The 14,375-nt window shown below is 38.4% G+C and overlaps 1 protein-coding gene across 1 annotated transcript in view; it reads right to left on the reverse strand.

Moving 5' to 3' along the window:
• The window catches only part of LOC127453574 (beta-1-syntrophin-like), a 42,949-nt gene that overhangs the window by 16,754 nt on the left and 11,820 nt on the right, over nt 1-14,375 (reverse strand). The window lies entirely within an intron of this gene.

Here is a 14,375-nt window from a genome sequence, read left to right on the forward strand (position 1 = left end):
ACGCCAGAGTATTATACATTGGACAAGCAATAAATCATTACAGCTGATATAACAGTTACAGAATACTAGAGGTACCATTCCATTGATTTGATGTTTGGATTAAAATACAGTTAAAGGTATAGTTCACCAAAAATGAAAACTTCATGAAATGTTTATGACTAAATCTCCTTTTACAATGTTTTGTGTGTGTCACATAATATTTAGCATGGATAGTATGTGAACAGAGACGCAGGGCTTGTTTCTCCCCTCACATAGCCTGACCCGTGTTCCTGTTCATTGTATTTTCTGGCTTTTTTTAACATTGACATGCAAGTGCCAGCATTACAGGTCACATACAGAAGTTGCCCTATAAATATCAGACTGAGAAGTAAAATTTCCATCATTGTCTATTTTTATTTTTCATATTAGTTTAAATTTCCAAGATGTATGTTTGATGTTGTCCCTATATAGTCAACTTGTTTAGTTAAAAATGACAATGCATAGTAAGCGCGAGTGTGTTGAAACAGGTGTTCTATTTAATAATGCGCAGAGCTGGGGCCTGGATAGCTCAGCGAGTATTGGCGCTGACTACCACCCCTGGAGTCGTGCGAATCCAGGGTGTGCTGAGTGACTCCAGCCAAGTTTCCTAAGCAACTAAATTGTCCCAGTTGCTAGGGAGGGTAGAGTCACATGGGGTAACCTCCTCGTGGTCGCGATTAGAAGTTCTCGCTCTCAATGGGACGCGTGGTAATTTGTGCGTGGATCGCAGTGTGTAGCATAAGCCTCCACATGCTGGGAGTCTCCGCTGTGTCATGCACAACGAGCCACGTGATAAGATGCGCGGATTGATGATCTCAGAAGCGGTCTTGTCCTCCGCCACCCAGATTGAGGTGAGTAACCACGCCACCATAAGGACCTACTAAGTACTGGGAATTGGGCATTCCAAATTGGGAGAAAAGGGGATAAAAATGTTTTTTGTTTTTTTTTATTTAAAACAATTATGCACAGAGCTTGCGAAAATATTTTTAAGAGTGTACTTGCATTATTTCAGATTAACAATTTTTATTGATTCACATAACTGAACATAGAAAAACAAAACAAAACATATATACACAGAATCAACATTAACCCCAATACATCACACACCAAACTCTGAACCTTCAACCAAAACTCCTGGATCTTAACACACCCCCAAAAGACATGGGATATGTCTCCATCCTCTGAATGGCATTGCCAGCAGGTTGGTGTGTCTTTAAGACCAATCCTATACAATCTAGAGGGGGTCCAATAGAACTGATGTAAAATCTTTATGTTTTTTTTAGAATCCTAGCCCACTCTCCCTCCTCCAATTCCAATCTTTCTCCCATAATCTCTTGAGAGAGGTTGAAGCTCTGTCCCCAGACTCTGAATTAACAGGGAGTAATACAGTGATGCCTCATGTCCTTTCCCAAAAGCAGTAATCACCATTCCCATAGTATCTGCAGTTTTAGGGGGGTGTATGCTATTCCCCAAAATAGTACAGAGCAAGTGGCGCAGCTGTAGATACCTAAAAAACTGAGATCTGGTGATCCCAAAATGTTGAACCAAATTTTCAAAGGATCTTAACACCCTACTCTCATATAGGTCACCGAGTGTAGTAACCCCCCTCATAATCCACTATGACCAGCAGAAAGGGGACTTATTAATACATAATTTGGGGTTCAGCTATAAGCTCGAGGCAATGTTTAGATAAATATACAAATTAAGCACTCTGGACACTTTTGTCCATACTGAGCGCAAATGCGAGATAATGGGGTGTAGTTTAACTTCTCTGGTTAGTTTGATAGAAAGGCCTTGCAATGGCAAAATAGGGGCAAGAACTTCCTGTTCAATACCGAACCAGGGAGGGGCTCTCTCAGGTGGAAGCGATCAATGAGCCAAATGGTTGAGACTGAATGCATAATAATAAAAAAAAAATCTTGGGTAGGCCTAGCCCACCTTTGTCCATCGGCCTATGCAGCTTACTGAAATGTAATTTGGGACGCTTACCATTCCAAATGAAAGATTTCGCTATGCTATCAAATTGCTTGAAATAAGAGAGGGGGACATCTATAGGGAGTGACTGTAGCAGGTAGTTGAATTTTGGAATACAATTCATTTTAATAACATTAACCTTCCCAATCATCGATAAATGTAATGAAGCCCACCTGCCCACATCGCTTGAAAACCTTTTTATTAAGGGGTCAGAATTAACTGGGCAGTATGCTGTCAGAGCCAAAGCTTCGGATTTAGACTAATTGACTCTGTATCCTGAGAACTTAGAAAAGGAATGAATGATTCTGTGGAGGCAAGGCACAGATCTAGTAGGGTCAAAGACGAATAATAAAATATAATCTGCGTAAAGCAGAAGCTTATGCGCCATACCTCCCGCCATCACCCCTGGAAAATCATCCTCCTTTCTTATCACGGCTGCTAATGGTACCAGGGCAAGACAGAACAATAATAGGGAAAGAGGGCAACCCTACCGGGTGCCCCTATCCAGAGTAAAATAATCTAAAATTAATCCATTTGTTTGTACCGCCGCTACAGGGTGTCTATAAAGCAACTTAATCTATCCAATAAACATACTCCCAAACCAATATATTTCCAAAATCTTAAAAAGATAATCCCATTCTATCATATCAAACGCCTTTTCTTGCGTGAAGTGAGATGGCAGCAACCGGAGTCTGATCATTCGCCACTGACCACATGAAACTGATGAAACGCCTAATGTTATAAGAAGAGCTGCGGCCCCAAATAACCCCCACCTGATCTATATGTATAAGAGATGTCATAACTTTACTTAAACGATTAGGCAAAATTTTTTGACAATATTTTAATGTCTAGCACATGGATGGGCAACTGGCGGCCCGCGGGCCATATTTGGCCCTTTGTATCGTTGAATACGGCCAGTCGTACAAGACTAAGGATTGATTTTATTTCTTTGAAAAAGGGATTATGTAAAGATTGCATTCAGTTTATGATGTTATTACAACTATTGACCAGAAGAGGTCGCTTGTTCTTAGCAGACCTGCTGATCACTTTAGGATTCTATCAAGCAAAATCTTACACTTGCTCATCATTTGTAAGGTAAATTGAGCTCAATTTTACCTCACCTTGTCAGCGACATAGTGCGCACTATTGTTAATTACGCAGGTGGAACCCATGTCTTTTTTTTGCCTGGATACGAAATCTGTCATTAAAGATTTCAATTTGATTCGCAAATACACCATTGATCAAGTGATCAAAGAAGCGTACAGTATGAGAGATACATACAACAGAGCTGCTCTCCTCACAGATGTAAGGGGTAAATAAAATACAAGGGTAAAAGGCATCAAAATTTACGAAATCCGTGACACTGCGGGAATCGCCAAAGATATCTAATGCTGTTTCGTTCGTGCTTGTGAAAAACGAAAAAGTTGTTATAAGAGGGATAAACTTTGAAGAAATGCACGATTGAGATGCCTGACTGACTGCTGAAAAGTCTTGCGAATAGAGAGAATGTTCTCAGGGACTGTTCGGTCCATGCGTGTATGTTGTGGTGCTGAAATGTTTTGTATTAATGCACTAAAATGTTATGTTCTTGTATCCAGTATTGTTATTGATGATAATATTTAGATTTTAACTAATACCTAAAAGCTGTTTTATGAGGTGGGGTTGAAAATACTGTCTGTTCATTTGTGTGTTTGTCTGTTGTAAATGTAGACAATGCAAATGAGATAAGTTTTCTTGAAAATTAAGTCTGATGTATATTGCTTGTCAATTGAACATGAATTTGTACATGTGAACGGCATGTTTTAGCAAAAATGCAAGTTACAAAATAATTATATTACTTTTTATAAATATTGTTAAATAAAAATGTTAATATAGGTAAAAAAAAATCTTTAAAAGAACATTGCATTAGTTGTGTATAGATTACCCACAATAATGAGGAAATTGAGTAAAGGGGTGAACTTTGTTAGAGTGTGGATTTGTAATCCGGCCCCTTGGTAGAATGGAGAAAAAATGTTGGCCCTCGCACCCTTCAAAATTGCCCATCCCTGGTCTAGCTGAATCAGGGAAATTGGACGGTGAATCTTACACTCGCTTGGGTCTTTGTCCTTTTTAAGAATCAGACTTATCTGGGCTTGTGTCATGGTTGGCAGAAGCTTTCCATTCTTTAATGATTCCGTATAAACTTCTAACAAAAGTGGAGCCAGTTCTGTAGCATAAGATCTAAAAAAATTCAGTGGCAAAGCCATCTGGCCCTGGAGCCTTGCCTGTAGGCAGGGCCTTAATTACCTCGTCAAGCTCCTCCAAGGTTATCTCAGAATCAAGAGAATTTTTTTGCTCAGTCGTCAATTTAGGGAGTTCTAAAGGTTCCACAAAGTTTCTAATATCTTCATCAGTAGACAATGTTGTGGAACTATAGAGATCAAGACAGAACTCTTTAAAAGCATTATTAATATCAATGGCTGAGGTAAATATTCCACCACCAGCAGATTTCACTGAGGGAATGGTAGAAAAAGACTCTCTCTGCTTTATATATCTAGCCAAAAGCTTCCCTGCTTTGTCCCCTGACTCAAAGTATGACTGTCTTGCCCTGAATAACCAAAACTCCGTGAAATACAAAATAGTATTATATCTGTATTTAAATCGGGTCAATACTCTGAGGCCATCAGGTGACATTCGGCGCTTCAGCTCTGCCTCAGCACTCTTAATATTCCCTTCCAACTCCACGAGTTCTCGTGCTTTGGATTTTTTGATGAATGAGGCATACTGTATGATCCGGCCCCTAAGAACCGCCTTAAGTGCCTCCCAAGCCCACAGAGGATACTGAGGACCAGTTGGTCTCCATATAAACATTGATTTCAGCCTTTAACATTTGTTGGAAATCAGAATTTTGCAAAAGGGATCCATTAAAGCGCCAACTATATGATTTATTTTTCTCCATATGTGGCAACATCTCTAAACACACCAAGGCATGATCTGAGACTAAGATGTTTCCAATTGAGCTATCAACAACAGATGAAATGATGAGAAGAGATGAAAAAACAAATCTATTCTAGAATAAATCTTAAGGACTGATGAAAAAATGAATAGTCCCTACCAAATGGGTTCAAAAGTCTCCAAATATCTGCAAGACCAAGATTTTTATACATCCTGAGAAGCATCAATGTTGCTCTAGGGGGCTTACACACTTTTGCTTCACTATGATCAAAAGTCCATCAAAAGATTAAAGTCTCCTCCCAATATTATATCATGAGGGGTGCCAGCGGCTTGCAACATCCCTTCAAGATTTATAAAAAAACCCTGATCATCAGAGTTAGGTGCGTAAATATTAGCCAAAATCAACCTTTGCCCCTGAATTTCTGCTAAAACAATAATGACTCTTCCAAAATTATCTTTAATCTGTTTGAGACATTTGAATTGTAGATGTTTACTTATCAGTGTAATGACTCCCCTGCTCTTACTTGAGCCAGCACTTAAGAAAACATGTCCACCCCATATCTTCACAAATTTTTCAGCTTCCTGCGGGGATAGATGCATTTCTTGAAGCAACACTATATCATATTTCTTACGTTTAAGAAAAGAAATAACCTTCCTTCTTTTTATGTGGTGCCCCAACCCATTCACATTCCATGTGGAGAGAGACAATCCACTCATATTAACATCTGACATTTTGACATATTAGAAAAAATAGATTGATAGATTGATAAATAGATAGATCCCCCAAAACCAAACAAACAGAAAACAAAAAAACCCAGCGCATGACAGCGCCAACCGCCGTCCATCCCTCTAAACTCAAACAGTCCATGTACGCCTACGAGAGCCCCATGACAACTTTGCCATCAGATTGCTCAAGTCCGGTGTTACTATACAAATTTTGTGAGACAGAATTACATAACAGAAAATACTCTGTAAAACAAACTCCAGCCAATAGGCAGAATAAACAGAAAGAATGTGTAGATTCATTCACAAAACTGTCCCAAAGGTGTGTTATTCCACAAAACAAACTCCAGCTACTAGGCGGAACCAGCACAAAAAGAGACAAATCAGGCGCCCTGTTTCCTCGGACGGTCAAGTTAATGTTCAGTGAGTCTGTTCACTTGGGGGCAACGTGAGAAACACACCATGACTTCCTCAGTCCATTGATTTTATGAAAGACATCCCTTGTTGTGGGCATGCAAATATTTTGTGGCTATCCTTAGTATCTATTATCAATTTGGCTGGGAACATCAGTGCAAAAGCGACCTTCCGTTGATGTAAGAGTTTCTTGAAGGAGTGTTATTCCAAAAAACAAACTCCAGCAGCTAGGCAGAACCAACAAAAAGAGAAACAAAAAGGCACCCAGCTTCCTCAGACAGTCAAGTGTATGTTCAGCGAGTCGAGCTCACTTGGGAGCAACATGAAAATCACCAAATGGCTTACTCACCTCATTGACTCTATGAGAGACAATGCTTGCTGTGGGCATGTAAATACTTTGTGGCCATCCTTAGTATCTATTCTCAGTTTGGCCAGAAACATCAGTGCAAAAGCGACCTTCCATTGATGTAAGAGTTTCTTGCATTCCTTAAATCAATCACATATCTCTCGTCGAATTTGCAAAGTCTGGGAATAAGAAAATGCTGTGGTTCTTCCAAGAAAGCCTTCCTTTACTCCTCGCCTTGCGTAACACAAGATCTTTATCGGATGATCTCAGAAATTTGGCCAGAATTGATCGGGGCCTGTCTCCCTCAGCCGATATCCGAGCCGGGAACCGATTTCCAGCTTATGGCCTGTTATGTCAAGCAGACTTGGGCAGAGCTCATCTAGGAATTTCACCATATCTCGGCCTTCGTCATGCTCAGGAATTCCAACAATTCAGACGCTGTTTCGCCAATTATGATTTTCAAGGTCTTCCATCTTTTACCAAATGTGTTCCAAACCTACTTTGGTCACTAGCTGATTAGCAGCTAGTGACCCCCGTCGTTCACACGTCCGACCCCCACATGACACCACGCAACTCCTTGTACCTACATTATTAATGTTTCTGGGTGAGAGCAGCAAGGTACATCTGGCGATCTCTCTCCAACACACACATACATCATGCGTAGAGGGAGAGCGGGCGAGAGAGAAAAATCACATAAGGACACAAAAACATGTGAAAACTGATGCACAGTATAAAATACACAGAATGTATGAAAGTCCTAACTGTAGAGAGCACATCAATATGAAGACAAAGCCAAATTCTGGACATTTTTAATGAATTTAAAAATCCCAACCTGATGCTTTTTTTCAGAGGACGTTTGGTCACGCGGTCAACCAAAACACTACTGTAAAACGCTCGATGAACAGCCGCAATTCTTAAAGAGTACCGTTTTAGCTCTACATATTTAAGTTCTAACATTTTACTTGTTCTACAAATCAATGTTAATACTTGTAAATAGTAGTACAACAAACTATACATGTAAACAATAAACATGTATATATAATTTCAAAATATATTTATTGATTTATTTTCATAATGCACCAAGTTAAAAGGTCCTCTGTATAATTAAAAGCATTAGCTAAAAATGTCTTTCATATGTGGACAAAATGGACATTATAACTGAAATATCACATATCCAAATTAATCAGAATCAAAATCAAATACGGAGTTTGTGAATTGGAATCGGATTGGGAAATCTGTATCAATACCCAGCCCTATAAACGACTCTTAATAGCTTTCTGTGAGCAACAAACCAAACTTCATTTTTGGGTAAACTATCCCTTTAAAAAACACTTTGCGAATATGGATATGTTGGTCTGTATGTTCAACATTATAATCAAGCAACAGATGGGAAAATCGTTATTGCTTCAATAAAAAGTATTGAAAATAGTTGAGAACAGAATACATGTGATGACATAAAAAAAAAATATATAAATTTCCCATCGCTGTCGAGACTTCATCAACATAATAGACGGCAAAAACAAAGTCTCAGTAAATTTAAAGCCACCAGCGAGCACTTGAACATTAACCACCAGAATATCAGATACATCCGCTTCAAACTGAACCGTATATCACTTCAGATGAAGAGAGTTTACAGTGATAAATGCTCCACTCATACATAATCTCTAGGAAGAGTCTTAACCTTGCAATCCACAATATCATTTTCAGGTGCTCAATGTTGGTAAAAATAGACCTAATTTCATGAAGATGGAGAGTTTGGAGGGGCCGAGGAGGTAGAGACAGAGGCCAGATGGAGCTGATGTGTTTGCATTACACTGAGAAAAAAGCTTGAAGTTGGATGAAGCCCAATGAGTTCTGCCGTTGAAGGCTGTAAATGGGAGAATTTCACTACTAATAGAGATGCCTTTGCCTGAATTAGGAAGTGTAATGACCAAGTGAATGTTTCAGTGCCTTTTTGGTTAAAGGAGATCTCTCCACTAAGGACAGTAAGGGGAAGAATGCGAGAAACAAAACTGCTATCAAAGTTCAGCAAGTGAACTTTAAAAAAACAAGACCTCAAAGAACATTAAGATATACCTAAGCCCTGTTTACATAGAGATATAAATGATGAGGGCAAAGCCAGATGTTCTTGGCTCGAGCAAATGTATGGAGCTCTAGAGGATGAAGAAACTAGTGGGATGTATGATAAAAAAAATAAAAAAAAATAAAACATTTTTGGAATTTTCAACACTTTTTATTCATAGGCACAGTAGGGTTGGGTATCGTCAACCACCTCATGATGCGACATGTTTTGCAATACATACGTCAAGATTCAACATATCGCAATTCACATACTGAAATCACAGTATCATAATTGGATCATACTAGAAACTGCACCAAATGGGTGAGAGACCCAGCATGTCCGCAAAAGAAAGAGTGAATCTGAGGGTTCAGTTCACTCATATGCCTTATAGAAGTGCCCCTGATCGCACTGAGAAACGCCGCACTGAAAAGCTTGTGCTTATTTAGAAGACCTGCTTCTTCATTACTGAACAGTTGGACATGATATGAATACACAAACAGATTAATAAAAATATCAATACAGGGATTTAAAGTATTGCTACAACGTTTGAGAAAGTGTTACGAAATATTGATATATGATTGTATCGGCTTAGAGCATCTGCACTAACCAATAAGCTGCAGCTCCAACAAAAATGAATTTATTTTCAATTAAATAGTAAAGAAAAGATTAAGTTCTGACTAGGGATGTTAATGAATAATCGATGATCGATTATTTGTCGTTAATGATTTGATCGATTAAGCTTATCAATCGTCAGTTAATCAATTTCAGCTCAAATGCGTTCAGTAATCATTCTGTCCATACAGTCATTTACCACAAGAAGGCCCACTGCGTGTGTTCTGCATGTCACATCCTGTCAGCAACATAGAATAAAACAAATACGCATCCATGGGTCAATGTAATCATGGAGCGTTTCTCATGATGATGTGTTAAAATACAACATGACAACAAGCATTCTTGATCCACTGGTCTCCCTGTATCATCCACACCGACAATCACGTCAGTTCCCGCCGTGAGAGCATGCAGAACATTCATCTGAAATCTCACCATCACCAGTGTAGAGTATTAACTGTATTAACACAGTGCGTTATTATGACTTAATTTAAGATAAAATGTGAGGTCTGAAATATCCTACGATATAGCATGAAGTTTTAATAAACTCGCATCTTTATCGTCTACAAGTTATTATTAACAGTTATACATTTACAGTAATGTAAATGAATTAAACAATGTACATTTATTAAAAATACACTGAACTGAAAATATATTGAGAGGAAAATACCAATACTCACTTTTCTTAAATGTAATTTAAATTATATTTAAACAGTAGGCTACATGCACATACTTTGGTGGCTGTTTCATGTTTTCACGTTTCCTTCTAAAGTAAGGACGTTTTCAATGATGCTGACATTTTCAAGTTTGCATTAGAACGGTTGGTCGTCAAAAAAATCTAACTTTGTAGAAAAGCTTTGATTGAAGAAAAATATGCATTTGTATTTTTTGAGTTTTAAGCTGTTCACAACTTACAGTTTATTATTATTATTATTACTAATTATTTATAGATTTATATTCATTAATGTTAACAATTGTAGAACATTTCTTAACATTTGCAACCTTAGTCCTGACAAAATGACGTCCTGACTAAGCCGACTGGCACAAGAACAAGCATATTCCCAAGCCCTTAACCAATGACTGTCCTACTGATGCTTGAGCTTCCTTGAAAAAACTATTTATTTTTTTACTGACCCCTTGGGTCAAAGAAGTCAAAAAATTAAGAAAGTTCAGATGGTCTCCAAACACAGTTTAAATGTGTCTAGACCAAACAAGAACAGGAGAAACACAGGACAGATGGTGAGGTCGGTGACATGGAACATCTTCTACTCCAAACCACTAGCTACACACATTCATCCCTACCACAGAAACACCACTTATAGTATAAATTCCCATTTTGACCATCAGAGATCCAAAGGAACCAAAACAGCGAGGGGAGGGGGGCACATTCTATTTTTATTCCAGATGGATTTTGTGGAAGAATTTGACAGGAGTCCTCTCACAGTGTGGCACTTGAGGTAAGCCAAGAATGTCTGCAGTGTTGATCGAACTCTGCAGAAGCACCAAAGTGATGGATGGATTATCAGACATGGGACAAAATGGTGTAAATTGAAAACAGAGCTGGAGGATGAGAGCTGACGACCTGGAAGCCAGCCTGCAGAGAGCTTCTGATCATCTGTCTGTCTACCTGTCAGTTAATTATCTCTCTATCCGTCTTCCAGTTCATCCTCCTATGCCAGAAATATATAACAATATAGCAGCTACAGTCTGGGCTGCTGGGTTTTCAGATTGAGTCTAAATTAGGATTATTTTTTTATTAAAGGAATATTCCCGGTTCAATACAAATTAAGCTCAATCGACAGGATTTGTGTCATAATATTGATTACCACAAAAATAAATTTTTACTTGCCCTTTTCTTGCTTACAGTGGAAGTAAATGGTGCCAATCCGTAAACATTAACTCACTATTTCAAAATATAGCCACAAGATAAAGACAATACGTGTGTTAACATTATTTTAGTGTGATAAAATCACTTTCTAACATTTTCTGTGTAAAGTTATATCCAATTTTACAACTTCATTGCCATGACGACATAAAACCTTAAAATGACTGTAAAAATTATGATTTATACAACTTTACAGCTCAAATAATACAGCAGTTTCAGAAGAATTATATTAAGTAGTTTTATAAAATTATAAACCTCACATTTTTTCCTTTAAACCCTCCAAAAATTGGCCCCATTCACTTCCATTGTAAGTGCTTCACTGTAACCTAATTTTTACTTGTACAAGTCTAAATACTTTTTTGTGGTTATCAATATTATGCCACAAATGCTGTCGATTGAGCTTAACTTGTATTGAACTGGGAATATTCCTTTAAATGCTAAGAGGGAAAAATGCAAAGAGGGAAAGATGATTTAGAAAACTATTAGGATGCTGTATGTAAAACATTTTGATAGTGTTGGTAGCACAGTAACACAGAAGCCTTAGGGGCCATTCACACAGGACATGTTCTCGCATCCGTCTGTGCCATTTTTAATTGTTTTTCTATGTTAACATGCACCACACTAATGTTTTGTCCATTGAACTGCATCTCACTATTTTTTCAGCGTCTCACGCCATGACTGCCATGTTTTTAGACATTGTGTTGATAATGTAGATAATGCAGACAAAATATAGACTAAATTATTTGACAAGTAAATTATTGAATAGAATTATAAAACATTTAATTGAACATAAGCCTAACACTTACCTGCAGTCCACAGCAATCCATTTAGCAGCAATCAAGTTGTCAATCTGCCCAAGGTAGACTTTGGGAATGTTCACACAGGGTGTATTCCTTTATTCTGTCTGAACTATTTTTTTTTTTAATTGGTGGCCTATGTACACATGCAGATGGATGTCTTTGTTTTTTCAGTGTCTCACACCATGAGTTCCGCACTTTAAGATGCTGTGTCAAGATGCCTGCCACCCGCTGTTTTTAAACGCAAGAATGCGTCCTGTGTGAACGGCCCCTTACAGTATTTTGAAAGGGATGTGACATGTTCCACCGATCATTAATGTCAAGCAGCTCTGCTCGGGTACATCATCTTTTAACACACTTCCTGTGTAATGTTATGGTTATTCTGACAAACCACAATGTTCCTTTCTCTGGTGACAAATGTGTAAAATATATCATCAAGCAGCCTGAAAAACAGACAGTGTGGTTGGTGAGAACTTTTACCACTCTAACAAAAACACTTTCAGCAATAAAGCATAACCTTGTAAATACATCACAGGATTACTTTTTGTTGGCTTCATGTTTTGCTTTTAGTTTTGGGTGATTTTTGATACCAAGCACAAAGGGAGCATGTTTTTTGTTAAAGGCCCAGCTCTAAGCACTCTTGCAACTTGGCGAACTTTGAAGTCATTGTTGAAATGGACTTTGATTTGTCCTTCATCACTTTTGAAGACATGAAGGTTCCCCCACTGACAAACAGAGGACACTACCATTCTTTGGACATCAAACATATGAGTGAGAGACCAGCATAAAGCATGTGTTGTGTGGGGTGCATTACCAGGGCTGTCACATTCTTCACGTGAACAATTAGACCACATACAGCTAATACTGAGATAGCATTACAAAGAGAGTGTCTAAAACATTTCTAATCACTTTCTCCACCACTTTGAAAAGTATTACAATAGAAAACATAAACATCATCAATCAATTCACCTTATCAATAGGCAAAGCTAGTAACAAGCTAACTTTTTCATGAAATGTTGAATTAAGTTTGGTTAAAATCAATCAGGTTTTGAATAACTTGTTTTTATGCTAGTTCTTATTTCAGCCTTCCCAAAAATTTTGACCAATGAATTTCCATGACTTTTCCAGTCATTTGTGTTTACCGAATAATGATTTATTTTTATTTTTATTATATATATATATATATATATATATATATATATTACACACCGATCAGCCACAACATTAAAACCACCTGCTCAATATTGTGTAGCTCCCCCTCGTGTCGCCAAAACAGCACCAACCCCTATTCTTCTCACCACAATTGTGCCCATTCTAATCCATTCTCTGTTGACCTCTCTCATCAACAAGGCATTTCCGTCCACAGAACTGCCCCTTACTGGATGTTTTTTTTTTTTTTTGGCACCATTTTGAGTAAATTCTAGAGACTGTTGTGCGTGAAAATCCCAGGAGATCAGCAGTGACAGAAATACTCAAACCAGCCCATCTGGCACCAACAATCATTGATGCGATTATCTAATCAGCCGATCGTGTGGCAGCAGTGCAGTGCATAAAATCAAGCAGATATGGGTCAGGAGCTTCAGATAATGGACCGTGGCATGATTGTTGGTGCCAGATGGGCTGGTTTGAGTATTTCTGTCACTGCTGATCTCCTGGGATTTTCACACACAACAGTCTCTAGAATTTACTCCGAATAGTGCTGTGTGTATATATATATATATATATATACAGGTGCATCTCAATAAATTAGAATGTCGTGGAAAAGTTCATTTATTTCAGTAATTCAACTCAAATTGTGAAACTCGTGTATTAAATAAATTCAATGCACACAGACTGAAGTAGTTTAAGTCTTTGGTTCTTTTAATTGTGATGATTTTGGCTCACATTTAACAAAAACCCACCAATTCACTATCTCAAAAAATTAGAATATGGTGACATGCCAATCAGCTAATCAACTCAAAACACCTGCAAAGGTTTCCTGAGCCTTCAAAATGGTCTCTCAGTTTGGTTCACTAGACTACACAATCATGGGGAAGACTGCTGATCTGACAGTTGTCCAGAAGACAATCATTGACACCCTTCACAAGGAGGGTAAGCCACAAACATTCATTGCCAAAGAAGCTGGCTGTTCACAGAGTGCTGTATCCAAGCATGTTAACAGAAAGTTGAGTGGAAGGAAAAAGTGTGGAAGAAAAAGATGCACAACCAACCGAGAGAACCGCAGCCTTATGAGGATTGTCAAGCAAAATCGATTCAAGAATTTGGGTGAACTTCACAAGGAATGGACTGAGGCTGGGGTCAAGGCATCAAGAGCCACCACACACAGACATGTCAAGGAATTTGGCTACAGTTGTCGTATTCCTCTTGTTAAGCCACTCCTGAACCACAGACAACGTCAGAGGTGTCTTACCTGGGCTAAGGAGAAGAAGAACTGGACTGTTGCCCAGTGGTCCAAAGTCCTCTTTTCAGATGAGAGCAAGTTTTGTATTTCATTTGGAAACCAAGGTCCTAGAGTCTGGAGGAAGGGTGGAGAAGCTCAAAGCCCAAGTTGCTTGAAGTTCAGTGTTAAGTTTCCACAGTCTGTGATGATTTGGGGTGCAATGTCATCTGCTG

The sequence above is a fragment of the Myxocyprinus asiaticus genome, chromosome 16, assembly GCF_019703515.2.
Source record: "Myxocyprinus asiaticus isolate MX2 ecotype Aquarium Trade chromosome 16, UBuf_Myxa_2, whole genome shotgun sequence".
NCBI classification, from domain to species: Eukaryota; Metazoa; Chordata; class Actinopteri; order Cypriniformes; family Catostomidae; genus Myxocyprinus; species Myxocyprinus asiaticus.